Source organism: Bactrocera dorsalis, chromosome 3, assembly GCF_023373825.1.
Source record: "Bactrocera dorsalis isolate Fly_Bdor chromosome 3, ASM2337382v1, whole genome shotgun sequence".
Taxonomy (NCBI): domain Eukaryota; kingdom Metazoa; phylum Arthropoda; class Insecta; order Diptera; family Tephritidae; genus Bactrocera; species Bactrocera dorsalis.
The window spans coordinates 22,487,566-22,487,793 of record NC_064305.1 but is presented as its reverse complement, the minus strand read 5'-3'; positions in this window follow the sequence as shown (position 1 = coordinate 22,487,793).

Genomic DNA, 228 nt, shown 5'->3' with positions numbered 1-228 from the left:
CAAATTTTTTTATATTATATATAATTTCACTTTCAAAACGCACATACTTATTTTCACTTTCCAGTCAACGCGCCCTTTAGCATTTCACTGTTACAGACATTGACGTGGGGTTGTGCCAGGAATAATGTGATGTTATCCAAGCCGTCGTAATGAAAGCGACAACGCTGCAATTTTAGTTGTCATATATGAATAGAAAATAAATATTTCTCACTTTTTGCATGCAAATAA